The sequence below is a fragment of the Acomys russatus genome, chromosome 19 (assembly GCF_903995435.1).
Source record: "Acomys russatus chromosome 19, mAcoRus1.1, whole genome shotgun sequence".
Classification (NCBI taxonomy): domain Eukaryota; kingdom Metazoa; phylum Chordata; class Mammalia; order Rodentia; family Muridae; genus Acomys; species Acomys russatus.
In genome coordinates this window covers 5196391-5224064 of record NC_067155.1, presented here as the reverse complement: position 1 = coordinate 5224064, position 27674 = coordinate 5196391, and the positions used below count along the sequence as shown (strand labels likewise).

The window sequence follows — 27674 nt, the reverse complement described above, 5'->3', positions numbered from 1 at the left end:
AAGTTTTCCCCTGTGACAATAGATTAAGGCACTTTCACAAGTTTTCTTCTAACAGATTTAGTGTGTCTGTTTTTAATGTTAAGGTTTTTAATACACTGGGCCTTTAGTTTTGTGCAGGGTGATAAATATGGATTTTTTTTGTTGCATTTTTACTGTGTAGACATGCAGTTAGATCAGCACCATTTGTTGAAGATCCTATGTATTTTCCATTGTATGGGTTTTGCTTCTCTGTAAAAACTCAAGTGTCCATAGGTGTGAGGATTTATTTCTGGGTCTTTGATTTGATTCCATTGGTGAACCAGCATATTTCTATTCCAGTACCATCATGTTGTTATTACTGTTGTTGTATAGCACAGCTTGAGATCTGGGGTAGAGATTCCTTCACAAGATATTTTATTGCAAAGAATTCTTTTAGCTACTCTTGGTTTTCTGTTTTTCCATATGAATTTGAGAATTGATCTTTCAAGGTCTGTAAAATATTCTGTAGCTGTTTTGATGGGAATTGCATTGAATCTATTGATTTCTTTTGGTACCGTGGCCAGTTTAACTATATTGATTCTTCTCATCCATGGACAAGGACAATCTGTACATCTTCTGATATCTTCTTGTAATACTTTTAGAGATTTGAACTTTTAAGGTTGTTCTGCAAGGGTTCACATGTGTTATATGATCCAGCCTTGTTTTAGTAGGATATCTGGGTTCGGATGAATCTGTATTTCCCTGGGTTTTGTGGAGTGTGTTCCTATGCTATTCGTTAGCCATCTAGTTTTCCCTGGTGGAGGCACACTTGAAGATCCCTGGTAGTCCTTGGTGGCTGATGCTTCTGCAATTGTACGTAGAGTTGGGCCATAGGAATTGGCATGATGTGCTTCTGGTAGTTAATCCCTGTTGGGTACTGCCAAGGAAGTCCCTGATAGCTGCCACCTCTGGGATTGCAGGCACACCTTGGACCCTGAAGACAGTGCATGGAAGTTGAGAGGCAGATCTCACCGTTGTGGGCAATTTCCTATTAATGCAGCCTCTGGAGCTGCAACAGAGCTGGGGCCATTGTAACCATAAAGAGAGGACACAGGGCAGTCCTCATCTCTGCTGATAGTCCCCAATGACTGGTTTCTCAGCAATTGCAGATAGAGATGGTGACTGGTGTTTGGCATGCAAAGATCAGGGACATGCCTCACTACTGCTGGTAGTCCTCAATGGTTGTCAGCTCTGGAACTGAAGGCAGAGTGATCCTGAGATTGCCTAAGTCTGCCACCTCTGGAATTCAAATGGATGCAACTAGAAAAGATCATTCAGTATGAGATAACCTAGACCCAGAAGGACAGATATGGTATATACTCATAAGTAGAATTAGACATATAGTTCATGATAACCATACTACAATTCGTAGACTGTGGACTGGTGGGGAGATATAAGACCAGATCTACACTCTCACATCCCACTGGGTCCACTGGCTCTGATGCTATTACTGTGTGACTCACGCATCAGTGAGAGGGAGGGGGAGGGCGCAGGTGAGGCAAGCACATTCGGCTGCTTTGGGCTTTGGATTTTGTGCCGGTATGGTTGCCAGCACCTGGGGCTTTCTGTGGACTCATGGGTGTGTGTGAGGTCAGATCCACCTGTTTTCCTGAGATTTCTCTAGGGGAGCAGCTCTGGAGTCCGGTGCTTTACCATGCACAGTTCAGTTCCAGATATCAAGTCCATACTATAGAGCACAGCTGCAGATCATCAGAGCGGGTACACGTCCAGACTCTGGGGAGAGGTCACCTGCCCTCCGTGGGCCAGTTGGAAGACCAGAGGCCAGATCCAAGTGTGCTCTGCACTTTGTGGACCCATTTCACCTAAGACTCTTCAGGACTTGTGGTCTGTAGTTCCAAGCTGGGTCCACGGTCTCGATCCTGCAGTGCTCTGGACCACCATTTGGATCTTCCTGAAAAGCAGCTTGCTTATGCAGACTCTTTAAAATATTCTCCTTCAATATTTTAAAGACTACGTGTTTTCACTTATATATTTCAATGTGTGCATACATGTTTGCTTGAATTTGTGAGTGTGTGTGTTTTTTTTTTTTTTTTTTGAGACAGGGTTTCTCTGTGTATCCTTGGCTTTCCTGGACTCACTTTGTAGACCACGATGGCCTCGAACTCTCAGAGATCCACTTGTCTCTGCCTACCGAGTACTGTGATCAAAAGCCTGTGCCACCATGCCTGGCTGTATGTGAATTTTCATGTCTTGTTTTGTACACAGGTGAGCTCAGGTAACCATGTAAGCCAGAAGAGGACATCTTATTCTTTGGAACTATTGTAACATAGTGTTGATAACATAATTTTTTCAGGGCTGAGCAATGAATCAGGCCTTATTAAAGAGCTAGGTATGTTATTAGCTGCTAAGGCTAAGACACAAACCCATCTTCTTTAGTATTCTTTATGTTTGTCAAACCATCACTCTTCTAAGTTCAAATCTTCGACTTCCTTGGATAACATCAATATTCCCTTACCTTTCCCTTGGAAGGAAGAAAATTGCTTTACCTCATGTGCAAACATGAGTTCACTCTCCCACAAACTTCCTCAAATTTTTAATCACCATTCCACTGGCATCAAGGTCATTCACCCAGATGCTAAAAGAAGTTGGATTTTTAGTTTGAATGTTTTTATTCTAAAGGAAAAAAGAACATTTGCACTCAGCACTATGCCCCAAGAGTTCAAAACTGTGATATAAGTGGATCAGAGCAAGACTACTGCGATGATGTACACAACTGTAGTGGCCATGACTGCTATAACACCATTAGAGGTAACAGTGAGAATCATTCTAAAAACAGATAAAACGTGTGCTATCACTCAATATTTGTTGTTCATGCACAAACTTTACAGTTGTTGGTTAGAATTAACTTACTAGTCAGAATACCTGGCCCAACTCAAGACCCTAACCCATGGAAGACAGCCAACCACCGACACTAATAATGATACTCTGCTCTTTTGCAGACAGGAGCCTAGATGGGTTATCCTCTGAAATGCTTCACCTAGCAGTAATTCAAAACAAATGCTGAGATACACAGCCAAACATGGAGTGATACATAAAGAGTCTTGTAGAACAGTGACGTGAAAGAGAAAAGGGCTTTCAGGGCATAAGAGCTCCAAGAGAAGATCATCAAACACAGCTAACCAGGGCCCAGAGGGGCTTAGTGAGACTGAAGCAACAACCATGGACTATGTATGAACTTGACTAGACCTACACAGATGTAGATGATGGGAAACAGATGTTTCATGTATATTCTCTAGTTAGAGGCCTGGGAGCTGTCCCTGACATGGACACTGTTGCCACGCTTTTGATAAATTCCTCTTTGTGGAACTATTTTCCTATGCCATAGGTGAAAAGGACATGCTCAGTCCTGATGCAATTTGGTGAGCTGGGTGGATGAGAAGGGGATCTTCACTTATCTGAGAAATAGGAAAGAGTTGATGGGAGAGAGGGAGGAAGGGTGGGACTGGAAGGAGAGAAGATATTGGGTCTACAACAAGGTTGTAAAGTGAATCAATTAATTAATTTCAAAAATGGATTTGGGAACTATGCCTCTAGTAATATGATTTCTCCCTGATCTTTGGAAGAGCATTTGTGTGTGGCTTGAACGCAATTATGTAGCACTTGGGAACAAAGATGCACCCCAGCATCCCAGCACTGGAAGACAAGATGGAAAAAATCTCCACAGCCACCATGACCTTGCCCTTGGTGCTATGGTAGACAGGCAGGAAAGTGATCCACAGAGTGCAAAACACCAGCATGCTGAATGTGAAGAACTTGGCTTCATTGAATGTGTCAGGCAGGTTCCTAGCCAAGAAAGCCACAGTTAAGATTCCCAGGGCCAGACAGGCTAAGTATCCTAGGACACAGTAAAACGCTAAAACTGAACCCTTATGACAGACAATAATAATGTGGCCATGCTCAGAGTGTGCATCAGTATCAACAGAGGGAGGAGAAGCTCCTAGCCAAACTGAACAGAGAATAATTTGGATAAGTGTACAGAGAGGAATGATGTAGTTAAGTGTTCCTGAAACCAGAATGTACCTCATCCTTCTTGCAGGAGTTGTGATTTTGAAAGCCAGAACCACTGTGATTGTTTTGGCCAACACAGTAGAAATAGCCACAGTGAATACAATTCCAAATGTGATTTGCTGCAGGATGCAGGAGACTGAGTTTGGATGGCCAATGAAGAGCAAAGAGCAGAGGAAACAGAACATGAGTGACATGAGTAAGATATAGCTGAGAGAGCGATTATTCGCCTTCACGATGGCAGTGTCATTGTGCTTCAAAAATACCCCAAGAACCAGGGCTGTAAGGGCACAGAAACCCAAGGCCATTAAGGCCAGGGCCATCCCTAATGGGTCTTCATAGCTGAGAAAGATCACAGCTTTTGGAATGCAGTTGTTCCTGCTCTGTGTTAGCATAATGGTCCTCTGGACACTTCACACACTGATCCATATCTGATGGATAAAGGACAGATTTGTTAGTACAGCTTCAGCAGTTTATTGACAAGACATTTCAATAAGTCTATTAGGAATAGCTTTGCAATACCTTCACTTTATTGCTGATCATATAATTGAAGGAAATTGTTGTACAACAATGCTTCTATTTATTAATTCTTATTATCTTTATAGAGAAAAGCAAACCAAATTTTGTCCTATTTAACAGTGTTGATGAGATCATTTACCATGTTTTCAGAAAGCAGATTTCTTACATCATTCTGGGTGCTATCATGAAATGACTGAGTCTGGTGAATTCACAAAATCTAAACTCATTACCCACAGCGTGAATGAGTGTCTTTTAAAATCTCCTTTCCCATGCATTCAGTGCCTCCTGAGTACACTAATTGTTTAATTGATGCTTTATAAGAGATGGAGACTGTCTTCTGCTTGGGAAGAACAATGACAGTTTTTCTAATTCCCGACCCAAACATAATGATATCTAAGGAACAGTAAAAGCAATCATTAGGGGTGTGTGTGTGTGTGTGTGTGTGTGTGTGTGTGTGTGTGTGTTTATATTTGTGTGTCCAAATAAATGTAGCATATCTGCTCAAAAATTTGGTAATCATTTTGGAGAAATAGGATTGTGAGTGTGAGAAGTAAAGTTTACTGGAATATAAATTTAATTTAAAGTTTTGAAATTTGTATAAAAATAAAAAATAATGATTAATTTTTCCTTTTTTATATTCTAATCTGCTGGTATGGAGAAAGAATCCCTGAATCTTGATCATGAGAAGCACTAAGTCTATCACTGTAGGCAGAAACCTCTCTACAGACTGAGCACTACAAAGCCCTTCATCTTGACTCCACCTCCATGGGAAGCATTCAGCATCTTCCTGCTTCCCTCATTTCAATCTCTATGAGACCCAAACTCTGTGACTATACTCTGAGGTAAATTTTACATCAATAAGCAGCATGGATGAAATAAAACAAGACCCATATAAAAAATGGCCCAGATATTTTTTTCAAGACAAGGTTTCCCTGTGTAGCCTTGGCTGTCCTGGAAGCACTTTGTAGACCAGATTGGCCTCAAATTCACCGTGGTCCACCTGCCTGTGCCACCCAAGTGCTGGAATTAAAGGCCTGTGCCACCACACCCAGATTTTTTTATGTGGAATAAACTACTTCACTCATAATATGCTCTTTTGAAATGGCAACGGTAGGCAATTTCATTGGAATTGTGCTGATTCATTAAATAGTTGCCCAGAATTATAAGGTCCTTCCTGGTTTTTAAATATTTTCATGTAGAACAATTTATTGATGGGCAATGGTAACGAGCTATTTTGCCTGAAGTGTTAGAAAGTTAGCTGTACTACGAAGAGAATGTCCTGCTCTTGCAGAAAACTTGAGTTCAGTTCCCAGAACCCATGTGAGGTGTTTCACACCTGCCTGCAAATTAACTATAGACGTATTAGTTGTCTTTCATCTTCATCTGCCCTTATGTATACATACCTTAACAACACACATACGCACAAATAAATGATATTAATCTTTTTCTATTTATTGATGTAAATACCATTAGTTCTTATTCATTTTAACATTTAAAACAATTTTATTACAGTTTGTTTAATCATTATGGATGTTATTTGAGAGAATAGATGCCAGAAGGCATTTCTCAGAGTTCATTGTCTCCTCTCTCTATATGGGTCCTGGGGATGAACTCCAGCTATTAGTTTTAGTGTCAAATGATTTAAATGTTGAGCTGTATTATTGGCGAGAAATATATTTTAAGAACTTGAATTTAATTCCATAGTATCACAGGCAAATATTGGGAAAACTACTCATTGTCCATTTGCATTTAGCCAAGCATAAATATATAATAATTTTACTACTCTAGCTTTGTAGGTTGCAATAAAATTTTAATGTTTGTACTAATTACTTTCATTACAAAACTGTTCCAATCTATTATTTCATGAAATTACTAATTGGGTGATATTTATAAAATATTTGATATAAGACTCCTTATATTTTGTAGACCATGTGTAAACAATTATCCTCACCTTCCTAGGAACAAATCACAATAGATATTTAAAAATGGGTGAGGGAATAACAATTGGAATATAATCAAAATAAATTACAATAAAGAAGGCTGAAGAAGAAAATAGGCCTCTACAAATCACACAAATTCTGCCTCATACTCAGCAGTTTCTGATAATTTTACTAGTAATTTTTTTATCTCTACTCTAATTTTTCTAAGGATATAGATTTGGTTTCTAGCACCTCCATTACACAGTCCATCAGGTCTGGTGCCATATTCTGTCCTCTGTTGGATTCTGTGCATATATAGTGTACATAAACATATGTAGGGACATACATACATGAAAAAAGACTAAATGCACATTTTGAAAATTCATGACTGGAATCTTCTGTGCATGTATTTACAGGGGAAATTAATAAACAGAACAGATATCATACAGAATGTGCTCACACTGCACTTTGATTTTGTTTCTTTGAGAAAATATGATGTGACAGAAACTGAATCAAAATGTACATCTAGGCAAAAGGGTTTTTGTTGTTGTTTTTGCTGTTGTTGTGACATTGTTAATGTTTGTATTCCTGTGACTGCTAATGGAGAAAATGGTATATGTTATTTTTCTAGTTGCCTTTTAGACTCCTTCAGCATCTCTTTGTTGGTGGAGAAGATTATCGATGTAAAGTTTACACAGCAGCAAACACTCACTTGTTCCATTAGAAATTTCATTTTCTGTGCAGAGGATGCAAATAAAGCAGCGGGCTGACATTCTCTCCTGCCTGAATTTTCTGAATCAAGGACGACAGTCAGCACTGCATACAGAGGGCATCATCTGAGGGAATAAGATACATATTGAGTTTTACCTACTTCATCCATAACTATATTATATTAGCATGTTGAGATATTAATAAGCTTCCTTCATATACAGAAGCTGAGGTACCACATGTCAGTTAGCACTTTGTATAATGCCAAATGTGTGAATATATTAAAACAAGTTGCTGAAAAGGTGAGTTTTTTCTTTTTTACCAAATCTTAGACATTATGGAAACAGAATTTTAGAGTACTTTGTGCAAATACTACAGAGATGCTACCTGGATTTGTTGTTGATTTTCATCAAGCTGACACAAAGTACAGTAAGAAGATAAAGAACATTGAATGAACCTTACCTGCAAAATTCTCTCTGTCAGAATGCCCTTCTTTCTAACACTAATGCATTTTATTATTTGGTATTCATTGTAGGCACACCAGTCTACTAAAGGCAATGCTCTTGCTAGGCAAGGATGTATGAGAAATGAAACAGAGCAAGCCATAAGCAGTGTTCTCTCAAGGCCCTATAATTTACTTTCAGTCTACAAATTCATTCCTTGTCTTCCCTTGTCTATAACCCATGAGCCAAAACAACCTCTCTTCCTCACTTTGTTCATGGCCAAAGTTTAATCAAAGCAACAACTTAGCAAGATATGATGAAAGCACATCAAAAACAGGGGAAATATCTCATCAAGTCTCAGATATCAAACACATCTTCCAATCAATTAAGACTGAAAATCTTCACAAACTTAGTGTAAAGAAAAAAAAACAGCTGAAAAGACAATCCTGGTGACAAAGTGCCAAGTTGATGTGTAAGAAGCTGTAATGTGATGTGCTTCATGAAGTGAGAAGACCTTAAGGAGCCTACAAATACTGTGGTAACATGAGTAAAAGTTAGTTTGTTTGATGTTAATTGTAGGTTTTCTTAGGTTACAGAAAGGTTATGTTTTTATTATACTGAGCTTTATGATGGGGCTCTGTAAGAAGCATTAGAAAAATGCTGATGATGCTACCAAGAAGAGACTTGATACCCTATGAGCATGTACAAGGGGAAGAGGTACCTCTCACTTACAGTCATAGGAGAGAGGTGCAGGAGGAAAACAGGAGGGAAGGAGGAAAAGGAGGATGCAAGGGATGGGAAAACAATTGAGATGTAATATGAATAAATTGATAAATATTTTTTAAAAGGAAATTTGCTGACTGTTGAATGCTCTTTTGAATCCTTCATTCAGTATTAAGGTCTATGTGAAAACCACATTCTCACTGGTACACAGATTCATCTCATGTTCTCCACATATACACTTAACTAGAACGCTTCCTTTTGCTGTGGTGGTTGTGAAACAGGGTCTCACTCTGTAGCATTGGGATACCTCAATTTCATATATAGAACAGGGAACATTACTTTCTCTCTTTTTTTACTTGTTCTATTAATTTATTCATATTACATCTAAATTGTTATCCTATCCCTTGTATCCTTCTGTTCTTCCATCCATTCCACTTTCACTCTAGTCCCCTCCCCTATGTCTGTGGCTGAGGGGGACCTCCTCCCCCTCTATATGATCATAAGGTATCAAGTCTCTTCTTGATATCCTGTCATCTTTCCTCTGAATGCCACCAGGCCTCCCCATCAAAAAGATGTGGTCAAATATGGGGCAATAGAGTTCATGTAAAAGTCAGTCCTCACTCTCCACTCAACTGTTGAGAATATCCTGTCCATTGTCTAGATCTGGCCTGGGGTTTGATGATTACTTCACATATTGCCCTTGCTTGGTGCCATTGTTTGGGCAGAACCCCTAGGGCCAGATCCGTCCATCATAATGATCCTCTTGTAGGTTTCTAGGACCCTCTGGATCCTTCTATTTCCTCATTCTCCAATACTTCTATCACCTAGAGTCACAAGAAGATTTCTTCACATCTATCCCATTTTCCTGGTAAGTGAAGTGCTTCATGGGACATGACCCTTGGGCTAATGTCCAATTATAAGTGAGTATATATTCCTTTAGTTATCAGGGAAATGCAAATCAAAACTACTCAAAGATTCCATGTTAGACCCATCAGAATGACTAAGATACAGAATTCAAGTGATATCACAGGCTGGTGAGGATGTGGAGAGAGAGGAACACTTCTTTATTGCTGGTGGGAATGCAAACTTGAACAACCACTTTGGACATCTATTTCAGAAAACTGAGACCCAGCAATTCCACCCCTTGGAATATACCTAGAAGATGCTCTAGCACACAACAAGGGCATATGCTCAACCAGGTTCAAAGCAGCCTTCATCATAATAACCAGAACCTGGAAATAGCCTAAATGTTCATTGGTAGAAGAATTAATAAAGAAACTGTGGTACATCTGCACTATGGAACACTACTCAGCTATTAAAAACAAGGAATTCCCGAAATTTGTGGATAAATGGATGGAACTAGAAATGATCATACTGAGTGAGTTAACCCAGAAGCAGAAAGACTCAAATGGTATATACTCACTTATAATTGGACACTTTCTCTCTTTTTAAGATATATTTTCACAGTTATTGTGGCACATGGTAAAAATTTTTTATTTAAGTAATTTATTCAGATTAAATCTAATTTTTATCCCCTCACTTGTATCTTCCAATTCCCCATCCTTCCCATTTTCATCCTAATTCCCTCCCCAAGATTTGTGACAGAAAGGGACCTTCTCCCCCACTATAAGATCACAGCCTATCAGGTCTCTTCCTGGGAGCCTGTTAACTTTTCCTCTGAGCATTAACATATGTCCCCACCAAGAAGAAATGATCAAGTAGGAGACACCAGAGTTCATGTCTGAGTCAAACCCTGCTAGCCACACAATTGTGGAGAATGTGGTGTCCATTGGCTAGATCTGGATAGGTATTCTAGGTTTACTATATGCATTGTCTTTGGTTGGTACAGTATTTTTAGCTGACCTACCTGGGTCCGGAGCTGTCCAGCCTTAATTGTCTTCTTGTAGGTTTCTAGGACCCTCTGGGTCCTTCTATTTCCCTATTCATCCTTACCTCTTTCACCTATAGTACCAGTGGATGTCCCAGTATCTATTCTAATCTCTGGATAGGTACTTGGTAATATTTTAATGACCATTTTGAAGAAGAGTGGAGACAGTGCATATTGTTGCCCCATTTCTGTTCAATATTTTAAGGCATGGTCCGTATGTCACTCTGCCAGCCTTGGGTTAGCTATGTAGAACAAACTGGTCATATAGCAACAGAGAACTTTCTAAATCTGCCTACAAACTCTTTGGATTAAAACATGCACTACACGTGCCTGGCTTCATTCTTATTTTAATTGAATTCTTTATATTTTTCTCTGTATCTAGTACAATGCTTTCAGTCCATTTGTTATAAAAGTCCTATTCTGTCAAGACATTACCTGTTCTTTGTATTCCAACATGTTTCTTTTTTTTTACTCTGAATAGATGATGGGTTCTTTATAATACATTTATGAATATTTTTGTATAACCATATAATTCCATCTTAGAGTGTATTTACATGATTTATCTCATTTAACTGATCTGCATTTGTGAATCATGCTTGCATTTATTGAATGAAATACATTTGGGTGTAGAGAACAAATGTTATGGTGTGTTGTTGAATTGTCTTGATAGGTGTTTATTTAAGAATTATTTCATCCAGGTCAACCAAAGTAAATGATTTCACGGATTTTGTTTCTTTGTTTTTTTCCACTTCATAATGATGTATCACCCACATTTTTATAGAAGGATTCCATTTAGGTCCAAAGTAACATATTTCCCATGGAAGGAACAAAAAATTTTGGGGATGTTGTTGTTGTGTTATTGAACCAATCTTGTTGTCTATGGATTTTTATTAGAGAATGTGAACATTAACAATAAATTATTACTGTAGGTTATTTGGTGAGTATTGTCTACTTATTGATATTGTAGTATTTGAAAGTTTTCTAATAGTTGCTTTTCTCTGGAGCTTAGTGCTTCCTATGTGTTCCTTTGATTCTTGCATTCATCATGTGAAGTGATTCAACTAGTGTCTTTTGTAGTGCTGTTTCAGTGGTTATAAATTCCTGTGATTGTGTCTATTATTGAACTCTGTTCTGTACCCTTCTATTATGAGGAATAACTTTTCTGTTTATAGTTACTGTGGTTGGCTGTTAAATGTTTGAAATACATCACTATTACTCTCCTCCTGCAAGAATATCCACAGTGAAATTGACTGATATACAGATGGGAACTTGCTATGACAGAGTCTTCCGTACTGCAGCCTTCAACTTTATGCCTTTGTTACAAAATAGTTTTTAAGTTAAATATGCCAAGGGTTGTTCATTTACTGATTTTGAATGTTTGCTATATAAATGACTATTGTATCTTGATGGGCACACATCTCACTTGAAATTTATGATTACATTACACTGGATATAGTGTTGATGAGTTGGAATGTGTCCTTCTTTTCCGCTCGTGATCTGGACTGTAAATCTGATCTTTTAAGCAGGAACCTTCAAGTCTCCTATATTTTGAATCTTATGTTTTGTTTTATTTTTGTTATAGTCTGAATTTTCTAATACTTATGCATAATATTCAAGCTTTGCGATCCTGTCTTTACCTTGAAATATTGTCTTGGTGAGACTTTTTATTTAGAATTTTATATCATTTATTTTGTTTTTCCTTTACATATTTTTATTTGAATATTTTTATTATTTTATACTTTCATGGAATTCCTTTTTCTCATGCTTTTTCAGTGACTTATTTTATGGTAGTTTTTGTCATCCCTTTTATCCTTCCCGAGGAGATTTATGTCTCTCTTCTCACTTTTCATAGAGCATTCTAATAATCATTCTTTGAATTATATATTTAGCATATCATTGAACATACTCTTATTTAAGACTATGACTGTAACATTTTGAGCTAGGTAGATTTGATATCATCATTTTTATGTTTGTTTGTTTCTGCATGTATCCTGATATGCATATCTGGAAGCAGAGCAATGGTTCTATATTTTTTAGTATTGAGTATTATTCCAGTGCATGTTTTTGTAATGCTCAATCAAGCTGTGTTTAGAACACACATGAGATATCACTGCTGACATTGTAGGCATATATATCTCAGTAGCTAAACTTCAGATCCTGTGTTCCTCTGCATAACAAGGATTCCCCTTATCACTCTGAGAAGGACTATTAACTGCAAATGCCAGAGTACATGAGCAACCTGAATTCCTGGACTTAACATCTTTAAAATTTGAACAACTTTGTGGTTGCATAGTTCGAATAGATTACCTTCAAAGAAACCACATCAGAATTCATGCCTATAACATACCCTGGAGCTCTGATGGAATTTTTTATTCACAAATTTCTGCACAGCAAAAAAAGTATTACTACCAAATACCTTCAAGTACAGAGAAGAAAAGTAGACACCAATTCATTAGTTTGAATGAACTACAATAAAAAGGACCAAGCAAGGATACTGTAGTGAGCAGTTTCTTTACATGGCATAATTCATAGCTAAGGCAAGGAAAACTGTGAATAACAGTTTATTTATTGCCTCCAACTTGCACATCTAAGCTGTCTCACATTTCCAGAAGTCTGCATTACTCTTCAATGTCCACAAAGACCATATACGCCAGTTTTGCATGGACATATATCCAGACAGAAAACCCACATACATATAAAAAATAAAGAAAATAAAAAGTAATAATTCATAGAATACTTAAGATGTATCACAAAATTATTAATTTATGAATTGAGGGGTTGACAATTTAGAGATTTTTGTCAGAAAGGTAGAGCAAACATAAGGTGAAACTATTGCGTTCTCTTTGATCACTTCCCCCTTATGGGGTACCTTACCAAATCACAGAGGAAGAGTATGCAGGCAGTCCTTATGATACTTGATAGGCTGGGGTCAGTGAGTAGGGGAGAAGGGTTCCCCTCTCTGAGGACTAGGGAAGGGGCATAGGGGAAAGAAAGAGAGAGGGGTGGGCCTGGAAGGACATGGGGGAGTTGGCTAAGGCTGTGATGTAAAATGAATAAAATAAAAATTTTTAATTAAAACTAAAAGAAATGATGAGTTTGTTTTCTAATTCCTTTGTATTTTTAATTTACTGCATCATTACAGTTAGCCTCAGTCTCTTTAACTTTTCTATCAGAGATTCATAATAAGTGAGAAAATCACTATATAGTAATAAGAATGGTACCATGAGTATATGGCTCACTTTTCTGGAAATATTATAAATCAGTGATCAAAAGTTGTTTCATATTCATATTAAAAAACAAAAACAAATTTTCTGTTATAATAAAATACAATGTAACTATTGCATTAACTCCTTGAAGAATTAATATCAAAAATAGTGAAAATCAGAAATGTTACATAGGTGACTAGAAGTAGACTCCATATATGATCATTTTTTCATTTCACTTATTTATAAAAAAGCATAAACAGACCAACTAAACACACAGTGTTTACTTGTATGTAATGGAAATCAGTACAGTTCTTTCAACTCACCTGTAGACTTCCTGTGGCCCACTCTAGCATGTCTTCAGATAAATGGAGCTGTTGACCATGTGGAAAATATAGGCTAAATTTTCCTATCTTCACCTTAAGTTCAAAATTATGTGGGAGATTCCAAATATAGAAAATGTCATACTCTTTCTGAAGTTTTTCTTTCTGGTTCATGGTCACTTTGTCTCCATTAGGACTAGTGAAGTGGGTCTTTCTCATCAAGTAGTGCATCTGAAAGACTGGCAGGATTACATAATACATATGCCCTTCCTTAATGGAAGAAAATGTATGATGATTTTATCTGAAATACAATTTTATTGAAGGTATCTTGTGGAAATTTTTTTGAAGTGAAAATGATATATTAATTTGTATTAATGTTTGCAGAATTTTCGTTCACTGAAAGGAAACTACTGAAACATAAGCATAGACAAGCACATAAACATCAAACATAGATGTGCAGCACACCCACACACATGCATCTGCACACAGAGAGACCTACATCTATGCAGAGATACACACATAATATAGCCCAATATTTGTTTACACACACATTAATATACATACCCAGACACACATCTGAGCATACAGGCACAGACAGACATATACACTGAAAGAGACACACAAATACAGAAACATACCAAACACATACATAGACACACACATGCACAGGCAAATGCAAATAGGGAGACATAATGAGATACAAATATTCACAGAGAGACATTGACACAAAAACACATTTATGCTCACAATATCAAAAAGAAGAGGCAGAAAGAAACACACACACACAAACAACGCACACACAGAGCAAGAGATATACATATGTGCAATGCAATATACAGAAACACAGAACACAGAGATGCATACACTGAAAAATACAATCAGAAACACATACAAAAACAGAAACAAACATACTCATGGGCATTGAAACACATAAAATTTATGCTCACTTCTACAAAAAGACAGATAGTTAGGTAAACAGAAAACACACACACAAGTGCACACATATCTGTGCACATACACATAAACACAGATATACACACCGATTCAGAAGGAACACACTTAGAAACACAAACACATTGAGAAACATATTTTCAAATAATGATTCTGTGTGTATGTGTGTCTTTAAGTGTGTAATAAAATGATTCACATAACTATTTCTGTGCAATTATACTAAGACTTTTAGGAAGGTACACAGAGACTACATTTAGGACAGAATCAATTGAAAAAACAATCCCCTGACTTATTACCTCGAATTTCAGAATTAACAAAAACTCATCTCCTCAACATGGAGACAATTAATGAAAAAACACCAATTGTTCTGACCACATACCCTGGATGGGGAGGCCTGGAGGCACTCAGAGGAAGGATAGCAAGTTACCAAGAAGAAACGCGATATTCTAAGAGCGTATATAGGGGGAAAAAGTCTCCCTCAATCACAGACTTAGGAGAGGGGAGAAGGGGGGAAGTGAGAGGGAGGGAAGAATGGGAGGAAACAGGGGAAGGGCTAACAATCAAGATGTAATATGAATAAATTAATTAAAAAATGTAAAAGAAAAGAGAAGCCAATCCACTTAACTTAATACCTCAAATTTTAGAATTAACAAACAAGCACTCATCTCCTCATCATGGAGACAACTAATGAGAGAAGACTAATTATCTCTCTAGTATTAGAACAGGTATGATTAGATTCACTGATTTTCACTGATAAATGGTGTCTTTCATTCCAATGCCTTTGTATTAGAGATTTATACGTATCTCTAGATTTATTGTGTCAGCATAAAAAAACATTTAGAAACCTAGGTTTTGGGGAAACATTTCCTATTTCACTCAGTTAATCATCTGAGAGACTCTTAAAAACTATGACATTGATAAGATCATGTATAATCCAATAGAAGAAACACTACCTTTGAGCAGATATGATCATGCTTTTTCTCATTGTCAATTGGCTGATTTTGTACCTGTTGAAGGAGAACCTTATGAATGACATGGGCCAAAACATATGCAGCATTGTATATGTCATAACTGCTGTCACTAAAGGCCATATCAAAATTCTGTGCCATTAGCCATCCCAATGAGGTATTGGATGAGCAGTTCTTCAGTGCCTCACAGTTAGATTCTGAGGCATTACAGTTAACGTACATCCACTCCAGGCTTGCCAGATATTTATCTGAGTATTTGAGAGGGTTCAATGTCAGGACAAAATTTTTGAAACCTGAAATTTTAACATAGTGCTGTGCAAAAGCAAGAGTACCATGGAATGGGCCGGGTGTGAAGTCTCTCTTACTTGTAGGAACATCCCACTGTGAGGTGGTGATCCATGTTCTTTGTATACCTAGAGATTCCCACATTCTAAAGGCCACAGCAAGAGTACTGTCTGTGTCACCATAAAGGATAACAACATTTGTGGACGATGTCATGATTTGGTTGTAATACACTTCAGCTCTTGACATGTATACCTCCATGTTCACTGGGATAATGTTCACAAAGGCAAAACAGAATGTATCCTTTTCTATCTCTCTTTTCAAATCTGAGAGAAAATGTGTACCCTGTTCCTTGTCAGAGATGGCCAGCCCTACTCAGTTGTAGTTTAAATAAAGTAAGAAGGCAACGAGGGCCATGGGGAGAGATGTATCCTCATGGGCCATCTTATAAATATAGGAAAATTGTACACAGTCATTCAGGAAAAGATGGAAAGGCCCATAAGTAAGATGAAGAACCTAGGACACAGGGAGAAGCATGAGGTAGCATGTACTTTTAAGAACTTGTAAACTCACTTTATCTGTAAAAAGTTCTAGAAATTCCCCCTTACCTTTTACTTCTTCTCTTATTCCCATTTCACACAAAGAAATTCCAGATCCCCATAAAGTATCTGAATAATAAAATTGAACTACACAGTTTGACATAAGGCCAGTAAGACCAGTCTCCTCTTTACACCCTTCTTTGCATCTTATCAAAGCCCCCAATGGAGACACAAATTAAATAAATTTTAACCCATCAAACTCTCACCTGCTTAGCTTCATGGCTGTACATGAATGTGTGTTATAGTACAAATGCTTTCCATTTTGGTCCTATAAGAAGTACTGTACAACTGACTACTTGGGAACGGTCATACTTAGGAGGATGCAAATGAGTTGGTCAAGAAACATGAATGAGATCTTTTAATTCTGATACACTTATAAAATATGGTACTTTGAAATACTAAAGACATATTTGGTAGAAGATCAGGGTTTCTGTTTATTTCATCCAAGGAAAAAGCCAAAACCAGAGGAAACTGGCTTTCAGATGGTGTTCTGTAAAATGGTACAATATTTATTGTTTACAGAAGTAGAAACATAATCACTTGCAATCAATACAATGACTATTCTCTACTCGAAGATATTCTCTTTATCCCTATGTTTGCAACTATTATCCCATGTAATAAGGTTTACAAAAATAAAAATATGGAATGTTGGAACACCCTTAAAATTTCTTGTGAGTTCATCCATACGAAACATGCATATTCCATGGAAAAGCATGTCCATCTGTGGTTATTGAATACTTGCTAAGAAGATAAAGACAAGACAACAGGTTTTGACCAAGCTGTAAACGTGATCATGTATTCATTTATTAATTATAAAGAAATGTGAAAATTACACATGAGGGTTGAGCCTCTGAGTTTCTGGTATTTCCAGATGAAATTAACTGAATTGGATAAGGTAGTGAAAGAATGACTGATGAGTGCACAGGAGTGTTTCTGTGGCAATATTTGGTACCTGTACTAATAATAAATTATAATTAGTTGAAAATAAATTTATCGCGCAAGGATGACATGCAAATTCGTGAAGCGTTCCTTATTTTTCAGAAGATGCTCCAGCACACAACAAGAAAATTTGCTCAACCATGTTCATAGCAGCCTTATTCATAATAGCCAGAACATGGAAACAGCCTAAGTGTCCCTCAGTAGAAGAGTGGATAAAGAAACTGTGGTACATATACACTATGGAATACTACTCAGCTATTAAAAACAAGGAATTCCCGAAATTTGTGGATAAATGGATTGAGCTAGAAATGATCATAATGAGTGAGTTAACCCAGAAGCAGAAAGAATCAAATGGTATATACTCACTTATATCTGCATACTAGCCCAAGGGGCATGTCCCACGAAAGCCTTCACTTACCAGGAAACTGGGACAGAGGGGAAGGCATCCTATTGGGACTCTAAATGAGAGACGCATGGGAGAACAGCAAAATAAAAGGATCCAGAGGGTCCTAGAAATCTACAAGTAGAACAATATGATAGGCAGATTTGGGCCCAGGGGTCCCGCTCAAACTAAGGCACCATTATAATTAGTTGAAAATATATTTATCATATTCTCCTCTATCCATTTTCATATTGTTGTTTTTCTTTTTTGTTTATTTTTCAGGCAGAGCATCTTTTTACTGGTTAATTTCAAATAATTCACACACAGGTGGTGCATATTTAAATATATGTATATCTGACATTGGAAATCAATCTGTTACTTTATCAGAAAACTGGTAAAAGCTTAACCTCCAGAAATAGCTATACCATACCTGGACATAAACCCTAGGACACTTGCTCAATTATGTTCATAACAGCTTTATTCATTATAGCTAGAATCCAGAAAAATGATTTCACTCAAACAATGGAGAATAAACAATGAAATACTACTCAGATATAAAAACAAAGACAATCATGTTTTTTTCAGGCAAGTAGACTAGAAAATATCTGCAAAGTGTGACAACCCAGACTAACAAAAACACACATGGATGTATTTACTTAGCCATATAGTACAGGATAAAAATACTAGAATTTACTGACCCAAAGAAAATGAGTAAGAAGGAGGAACCCAGAGAGGATGCTTTGTTCTAACTAAGAAAGGAAAATAAAATAGACAGAAGAAGAAATTGAAGATATGGAACAAGGTAGGAGAGAGAGCTCAGATTGAAATGAGGGTAGATATCAGACCGGGGGAGAACTGATGCAGCAGGTCAGGGCCTGAACAGTAAGAATAAGGTATGAGTGGATATATCTGACAAGGTGGGTAAATAAGACAGTTCTGGGATAATATTGTGGTGACTCACTTGAGAGGACACCCTCTAACTAGGCAGAACTCCTAGTGGAGGGAGGGGAATACCAACCAACCCACAAGAACTATGACTCTAAATCTACCTTTCCTACAAGATATGCAGGGATAAAAATAGAGCAGAGATTGAGGGAATGTCCAAGCAATGCCTGGCCCAAACTGAGACTCAGAACACAGGAGAGAGACAACCTCTGACACTATTATTGATACTCTGCTGTGCTTTCAGACAGGAGCCTGGCATAAATGTCCCCTGAGGGTTCCAGACATCAGTGAATCAAAACAGATGCTAAGAATCAAAACCAAATATTAGACAAAGTGTTCGGAGTCCTGTAGAATAGTAGGGAGATGTATAGGAGGTTGAAGAACTAACATGAACTACACAAGAAAATCAGCAGTCAATTTATCAGGACGCAGGGGGGTCATTGTGGAGACTCAATCACCAACAAAGGATCCTCAAAAGACTGGATCTAAGACCCCTACACAGATGTGTAGGTGATGTGAAGATCAGGCTTAGTGTGGGTCCACTAGTAAGATGAGATGGGACTGTCTCTGACATGGACTCTGTTGCCCTTTTTTAAAATTCTCTTTACCTTGGTAGGCTTTCTTTTTCAGGCCACATGAGAAGAGTACACACTCAGTCCTGATGTGATTGATGAGTTGAGGTGATTTGGTTGGGGGCTCCCCTTCTTTGAATAACAGAGAATGCAGATGGAGGAGAAGGAAAGAGTATGGGACCAGGAATAGAGGAGGGAGGAGGCAATGATCAGTAGGTAAAATACATAAACAAATATATTAGTTAAAATTGATGTATGCCTGTTTGTGTCTGGATGTATAGAGCTAAACAATGCTCTTTTATGACATGCACAAAAATTAACTTGAGGGTTTTTTTATTCTCTTATGGGAAAAATCACTCCTGTCTTTTGCTAGTTATTTCCTATCATCTGAACAATAAGCATCAAATATAATCCTTCACTCAGAATGATTCACTCATATTTAAATATAATTAGATTTCCATTTAGAAATTGTACCTGTGAGTTATCTTTGTCTATACAAGTAGCTCCTTTTAGAATACCCTTTATTAGAGCACAGAAAAATTGCCATTGGAAATTTCAGTAAAACACATTAGAAAGTTGATATTTGAACTTTTGTGACACAAACACTAACTCTTGCATACTAAACATAAACAGCATCAATTACTTGAGCTACCAGAGTGGCCTAGTAGTCTAAATGGCTTGCTGTGCTTGGAACAACAGTCAGAAATCCACAAAGTACATATGTGTAGAGTATCCACATGTTAAAATATGTGATTATACTTAGTAAAGTTACTGAAAGAGAAATGTAGGTAGTAACTGTGTAAAAGTGTAAGGAGAATAAACAGCTTAGACATAAAAAGAAGTCACATATTTCTTAAAGAACTGCAGAGATGAGCTACTAGGAAACTTCTCTATTTCTGTACTCAAGCACTATCAACTATATATGCGACAAAGGTAACTCAGTCATTTGACAAGGAAGCAAGGAGTCACCACTAGTGATACACTGTTTTCTCAAACACAAAATTTACAATCCAAGCATTCTTTTTTCTGGTAAAACATATTTTGACCACACTTCGAGTTATACCAGCAGAACCCTAGCAGCTTACTGAGAATAAGTAAGAACTAGAAATTGCAGTGAGATTTGCTTGTGCAAATATTACATGTTTGTAAAATACAATGTAAAGAGTAAAGCATATGGGAAATCTTTCTGATATCATTTTAATAAAAAAGAGCAAAAATTAAGTTGGAATATAAGATATTTTTGTTTCTCTTTATGGGAAAAATAATCCCTCCTGTCTCTTCCTAGTCATTTCATGTCAGCTGAACAACAAACATCAGACATACTCCTTCATTCTGAACGATTCACTCAGATTAAAATATAATTACTTTTACACTTAGAAATTGTAACTTTGTGTTATCTTTGTCGACAAAATAGCCCATTTTAGAATGCCCTTTATTACTACACTGAAAATTTCCATCAAAAATTTCAGCATCACATGATAGGAATTTGTGCCTAGAATTTCTGTGACTCAAACACTAACTTATGAATGCTAAACATTAGAAACACCAGTTACTTGAGCTGTCAGAGTAGCCTAGTAGTATGAAGTGATGTTCTTAAAAACAACTATCAAAAATCCATAATGCCAAAATGTATACAGTAACCGCATAGTAAAATATGCAATTATACTTAGTAAAATTACTGAAGGAGAAACATAATTGGCAAATGTGATATATGTGTCAGAAAATAAACAACTTAGACCTAAAGAGGAAGACACATAATTCTTTGTTTCTTTTTATTATTATTATTTATTCATTCTTTCATATTACTTCTCAATTATTATCCCATGTCTTGTATCCTCCCATTCCTCACTCCCACTTTCACCCTATTCCCATCCCCATGACTGTGACTGAGGGGGACCTCTTCCCCTTTTATGTGATCATAGGGTATGAAGTCTATTCTTAGTAGCCTGCTATTCTTCCCCTGAGTGCCATTGAGCCTTCCCATCTAGGGGACATAGTCAAGCATGGGTCACCAGAGTTCATGTGAAAGTTAGTCCCCTCTCTTCACTCATCTGGGAAAATGTCCTGTCCATTGGCTAGATCTGGGTAGGGGTTCAACGTTTACTGCATGTATTGTTCTTGTTTGGTGCCATGGTTTGAGCATAACTGGGCCCAATCCGCCCATCATAATGTACATAAATCTTAAAAAATTGAAGAGATGACCTACTAGGAAACTCCTCTAATCATGTTCTCAAGTACTGTCAACTACCCACACATGCTACAAATGTAACCCAGTCATATGACAAGGAAAGTAAATGAGCACCACTATTAGAGAAACCCTCAATTTTCAAACATATAATTAATAGCCTATGCTTTCCTTCTTTATGCTGAATAGAAAATTAAAAAACGGGCCTGGTAATACTTAAAAGCCAATGGTTGTGTATGTATACAAGTTAAGATGGAGATATAAGGGCATGTTTAAAGTTCACATTAGACAGAAATCCTACTTGCATTTTTGATACAGGTTCAAAAGTCATAGAATGACCACACTCAGTTAATTTTAGAGAGTACATGAACATTTATGTGAAAGCTTTCTGTACTTAGGTGTACGACAAATATTAGGTGCCCCCACACAGGAACTTATAGTTACACAATGACAGAAACACACTATATGGCCATTAAATTGTACTTTCTCAGGATGAAACTTACTGAAATACTAGGGGTATCTTTTGATAATAAAGCACTGAGTACTGTCCATTGGAAATTGTCAACAAGAGGGCTAATATTTATGATCATGGTAGAGATTGCTTTGTTCACTCAACTTCTGGCCTTGAAATCAGGAGGCTAACTGGAAGAAACAAAATACTTTATGGGCTAAATAAATTAATAAAATAGCATTGAGTTTATAAAAGAATTCGATGTTGTTTCTTTTTGTGCACATTGGAAGAAAAACACAAGATTCAAAGGATTGTTCTGTTTTTCGTCTTCAGACTTCTCCAGAAATACTTGTGATGACATCTACATGAAAATTTACAAAGCACTTACAGCGTATCCAGAATGTTGCTAAAATAGTCTTTCTCCACAGACGATTGCAGTGCATGAAGGTAGAAAAAACACGCTTCCATTAACTCTCTGTCCTTTTCTTCATTCTTCATTCTCCAAAAGCACCTGGGCGGAGTAAAACTCATCATGAGAAGTGGAGTGTTCAGAAGTAAGTAGAACAAAATCAAAGTGAACATATTTGTCCTATTATAAGCCTCGGTTTTGTGGACTGTGAAGTGTCATGCATATAAGCCTAAAAAATGGGTACCCATGTGTTCCTGTCTTCTTTTAATTTTTCTGGACTATGGAAAGTTTACTTGCACATTCATGATTCCTTTTTTCCCTTAGGCACTTCCTCATACCTGGAGGAATCTTTCCTGGGACTTGTCATCTGAGGACCACCGTCCATGTGGTAAAAATGAGCTGAGAAATATATTTGATAATAGTTTTGTCTCTGGTTCCATGACATCATTCACATTTATGGATATTAAAATCCTTGAGCAGAGGCTGTTTAGTGAAATTTTTGTTTCTGTATTATCTTTTTTATTTGTTTATGTATACACCAATAGAAATTATGTCAGTAGTTTATTTTAGAATATGCAGAGTGAAATATAAATTATTTATTCAGAAGGGGCATATGAAACAGCTCTTGACTACATGGTGAGCATTGTATCACCAAGTCTATATGATGCAGAGGTAGCCACTTGTCTGGGACATCTGAGAACCTCAGAGCATACACACTGTGAAATTTGTCACACCAGTGACAAATAAAGAATATCTACCCAAAGCCTATGTTTCTAGTTTTGGAGAACCAATAATCAGGTGAAATCCAGAAATTTCTTGAGTCCTGTTGTACCAAAAACCATCCACCTCCTCACAAAATAGCAGCTCATGTACACTTTAAATGTTGATTTTTTAAATTTCAGCAATATTCAAATAAACACATGAACTTTGTATATCATTTCAAATATTAAATGAGACTTATCCTTCAACCAACACCTACATTATTAGTAATAAACTATGTTAAATATTGGAGTTCTACAAATGATCTCCATCCTAGAGCCTCAGTTTTTCCAGATCAATAAAATGTGATAACCCATTTCTTCTACTTCATCTTTGCTTTTCAGTATTGTTTTATACTCATTTCCATTTAAGTAATATCTGTAAGGAATACTTGTGCTGAGTATCTTAAAAGCGCATAATTGGGAAACAACTGTAATTTTAATGTGTAAACTCTTTCTATACAAATTTCACAGTAATCTATTCTTCATTGCAGTGTAGAATCTGAATTGCCAGAATAAGCATATACTGACATTTTCATCCCAGTAGCTTCAAGAGATATTCCACCCCTAATTCCTGTAGACCTATGCACTTCTCAAATAATGCCTACCTAACTTTTTGTGTAAAGATGTCCGTGTCACACAAACACACACACACAAAACACTCCTACGGACATAGATACAAGACATACACTGTCGAAACTAGAATCTATGAAAATTCAGAATTTCTTAATTCTCCATGTTTAGCTTAGCATAATGACGTTCTATTCCATTCCAAAATCCTGCTAATAATATCATTATTTTTCCACATTGAGGTCAAATCCATTATTTACATTTAGACTACCATGTGCTTTTCTCTGAATTCAAATAGTTCCAACAAAAGTATGGACCCAATAATTCTATTTGTTTAGTTTCATCTTTGATCTGTGGTTTCCATCATTTATGAATTATATACAAGTGAATTTTAAATATCTATCTGTTTTATCATTTAGTTACAAGCAATACTGTATATATTTAAAATATAAGAGATAATATATATTTAATTTTGTTTAAGTAATTCTTTCAGATTACATCTCAATTGTTATTCCCTTGCTTGTATCTTCCCATTCCTTCCTCCCTCACTCTTTCACCATGTCATCTTCCACTAGGCATGTGACAGAAGGGAACCTCCTCACATACTAAATGAACATGGCCTATCAGGTTTCATCTGGATAGCCTACTTACCCTTCCTCTTTGTGCCACCAGGCCTCCCCACCAAGGTAGAAGTGCTCAAACAAGAGGCACCAGGTTCATCTCCGAGTTAGTCCCACTCTCCACACAACTGAGGAGAATGTGCTGTCCATTGGCTAGATCTGAATAGGGAGCCTATATTTATCACCCACATTCTCCTTGGTTGGTACAGTAGTTTGAGCAGAGCCTACTAGGTCCCAATCTGCCATCCTTGATAGTCTTCTTGTAGGGTTTCTGGACACTGTGGGCCCTAATATTTCCCCATTCTCCCATACCTGTATCACCTGGGGTCCCAATAGGAAGTCTCAGCATCTGTCCCAATCTCCAGATGAATGAAGGCTCTCAAAGGACATCCCTCTGGGGCTAGTGTCCAGTTATGAGTGAGTATATACCATGTGTACCTTTCTGCGTCTGGGTTAACTCACTCAGGATGATCATTTCAAGTTCCATCCACTTGCCTGCAAATTTCTAGATTTCCTTCTTTTAATAGCTGAGTAATATTCCACAGTGTAAATGTACCACAGTTTCTTCATCCATTTTTCAACTGAGGCACATTCAGGTTGTTTCCAGACTCTGGCTATTACGAAGAAGGCTGCTATGAACAAGGTTAAGCAAATGTCCTTGTGTGGTGGAGGATCTTTCAGATGTATTCTGAGGAGTGGAATAGCTAGTCTTGAAGTATCCCTATTCCCAGTTTTCTGAGAAAGTGCCAGATTGGCCAGATGGATTTTCAAAGTGGTTGTACAAGTTTGAACTCCCATTAGCAGTGAAGGAGTATTCTCCTTTCTCCATATGCTTAGCAACATATGCTGTCACCTGAGTTTTTAACCTTAGCCATTCTGATAGATGTGAGTCATTTTGAGTTTCATTTCTCTAATGACTAAGGACATTGAGCATTTCTTTAAATGTTTCTTAGGCATTTTATATTCATCTGTTGAAAATTCTCTGTTTAGCTCTGTATCCCATAAGTTAATTGAGTTATTTGGTTTGGTGGTATTTATTTTCTTGTGGTCTTTATATATTTTGGATATTAGACATTTGTCAGATGTAGGATTGGTGAAGAACATTTCCCGATCTGTAGGCTGTTGCTTTTTTCTCTTGACAGCATCTTCTTCCTTACAGAAGCTTCTCAACCTCACAAGGTCCCATTTATTAATTGTTGACCTTAAGTCCTGCACTATTGGGTTTTGGTTTAGGAAGTTATCTCCTGTGCCAAAGGGTTCAAGGCTCTTTGCCCCTTTTTCTTCTAACCAATTTAATGTATCTGGTTTTATGTTGAGGTCTTTATTTCATCTGGACTTGAGTTGTGTGCATGGTTATATATATGGGTCTAATTGCATTCTTCTTCATGTAGACATCCAGTTAGACCAGCACCATTTGTTGAAGATACTATCCTTTTTCCATTGAATAGATTTGGCTTCTACTCCAAAATCAAGTGACCATGTGTGTGTGGAATCATTTCTGTGTCTCCAATTCGATTCCATTGATCAACCAGCCTATTTTTATGCCAGGACCATACTTTTTTAATTACTCTTGCTATATGGTATAGCTTGAGATCAGGTAAAGATATTCCTCTGGGAGATCTTTTATTGTACAGATTTTTTAGATGTTCTGGGTTTTTTGTTTTTCTATATGAATTTGAGAATTGTTCTTTCAATGTCTTTAAAACTTGTGTAGATATTTTGATAGGGATTGCACTGAGTCTGTAAATAGATTTTGGTAAGATGGTCATTTTTACTATGTTTATTCTCCTGATCCTTGAGTTAAGATTGTATCCAGCCACTTTGCTGAAGGTGTTTATTAGCTAGAGGTGTTCTCTGGTGGAATTTTGAGTGTCACTTATGTACACTATCATATCATCTGTAAACAGTGATAATCTGACTTCCTCCTGTCCAATGTGGATACACTTGATATTCTTTTGTTGTCTTATTGCTCTACTAAAACATCAAGTACTATTTTGAAGAGATACTGAGAGAATGAGCAGCTTTGTCTAGACCCTGATTTTAGTGGAATATCCTTGAGTTTCTCTCCATTTTATTTTATTTTAGTTACTGGCTTGTTGCATGTATCCTTTATTATGTTTTTGTACATGCCTTGTATCCCTGATACTCCAAATCTTTACACTTTAATGGGTGTTGGATTTTGAGAAATGCTTTCTTGGCATCTAAGGAGATGATCATGTGTTTTTTTTTTTCTTTCATTTTGTGGTGGATAACGTGGATGGATTTCCATATATTTAACCATCCCTGAATGCCTGGGATGACGCCTACTGGTCATGGTGAGTGATATCTTTGATGTGTTTTTGGATTTGGTTTGCGAGTATTTATTGAGCATTTTTGTGTCAATGTTCTTAAGAAAAGTAGGTCTGAAATTTTCGTTCTCTGTTGGGTTTTTCTGAGATTTAGGTCTTAGTATGACTGTGTCATCAAAGAATAAATTTGGTAATGTTCCATGCATTTCTATTTTGTGGACTAGTTTGAAGAGTATTGGTATTAGGTCTTCTTTGAAAGTCTGGTAGATCTGCACTGAAACCATTTGGCCCTGGGCATCTATGTTTGTTTGTTCGTTTGTTTGCTTGTTTGTTTGTTTGAAAGACTTTTGATGACTGTTTCTATTACTATAGAAGAAATAGGACTATTTACTTTGTTTATCTGATACTGACTCAAGCTTTGATGGTTTCCATTAAGAAAATGCCTATTTTCCTCAGTTTTTCAAATTTTCTGGACTATAAGCTTTTGAAGTAGGACATAATGATTCTTTGTATTTCTTCAGTGTCTGTTGTTTTATCCTCCTCTTCATTTCTGATTTTGTTGATTTGTATAGTGTCTCTCTGCCTTTAATTAATTTGGCAAAGAGTTCATCTATCTTGTTGATTTACTCAAAGAACCAGCTCTTGGTTATGTTGATTCTTGAATTGTTCTGTTTGTTTCCAATTTATTGATTTCAGCCATGAGTTTGATTATTTCCTGCCATCTACTCCTCTTTCATGTTTCTGGTTCTTTTTCTCTAGGGCTTCCAGGTATATCTTTAAGTTACCTATATGAAATATTTCCACTCTCTTTATGCAGTCTTTTAGTGTTATGAATTTTGTTCTTAGCACTGCTTTCAATGTTTCCCACAAATTTGGGTATGTGGTACCTTCATTTTCATTGAATTTTTAAAAATCCTTTATTTTTTTCTTTATTTCTTCACTGATCCAGTTGTTGAGTAGAGAGTTTTTCAGTTTCCATGTGTGT

At 36.9% G+C, this 27674-nt stretch overlaps 1 pseudogene; it reads right to left on the bottom strand.

The window, feature by feature from the left end:
* Window positions 1–3569: 3569 nt before the first annotated feature.
* Window positions 3570–22626, bottom strand: LOC127203446 (vomeronasal type-2 receptor 116-like; annotated as a pseudogene).
* Window positions 22627–27674: the final 5048 nt, after the last annotated feature.